This window comes from Marmota marmota, unplaced genomic scaffold (assembly GCF_001458135.2).
Source record: "Marmota marmota marmota unplaced genomic scaffold, marMar, whole genome shotgun sequence".
In the NCBI taxonomy this organism is placed as follows: domain Eukaryota; kingdom Metazoa; phylum Chordata; class Mammalia; order Rodentia; family Sciuridae; genus Marmota; species Marmota marmota.
Genome location: NW_026000221.1, coordinates 1,954,333 through 1,955,236, shown reverse-complemented (window position 1 = coordinate 1,955,236; position 904 = coordinate 1,954,333).

The window sequence follows — 904 nt, the reverse complement described above, 5'->3', positions numbered from 1 at the left end:
GTGGTACAATTTTTCAAAGGAGCCCTCAGTTGGCTTAGTGTCATGGCATTTTGCATCCTCCTCCCTTCTACTAGTGATGGTCTAAAATTTGGGGGCCAACAGAGGTGAGGCAAAGAACCTCACCCCCCAACTGGTGCAAAGGCCTATCCACAAGTACGGCTGTATGCTGGACCAGTAGTCAGTGACGGGTATGATCCAATTGCAGTGGTACCAACCTAAGACAGGAGGCTGACGCCTAGAGGTCAGTTCATCCGATGACGGGTAAGGACCATATGTTGAATTGGACTGCCTAACAGGCACGGTCCCTAAGCCACATTGCTTGTTGTTTAATTAAACGAAAAGGGGGAGATGCTGAGAGCCACAGCCGAGTCTGTATGGCCCCTGGCATTCTGCCAACAGTATTGATTGACAGGCAAGGCATTACTATCCGCCTCTGCCGCAACTTTTGAGTTCTCGCACTATTTTGGAGTTCTCGTGGGGATTTCTGGGGATTCCCCGAGAGTTCCCATTGGTTGGGGAGGTGCAGGAGGAGGGATTTCCGGGAGAGATATTTCCGGCTGGGGGTTCCTGGACAAGCCTCGTGGCATTCGGGAGGATTCCCCGGGAGCTGTGTGAAGTGTTTTCCTGCAGTTTAAAAATAAAGTTTGTTCCTGTTTCAGTGGCTCGTGATTTGTGCCCAGCCAGACTGCGGCATATAACTATATGACTGATGGGATTCTACACCATGCATAACCAGAAGAATGAGAAATTATACTCCATTATATATGCTATATCAAAATGCATTCTACTATCATGTATAACTAATTAAAAAATACAAAAAAATTAAATTCTGTTAGACACTAAATGTTTTTGTCTTCTCCCCCCCACCACACACAAAAATTATGGGTTGAAGCCTTAGCCCCTA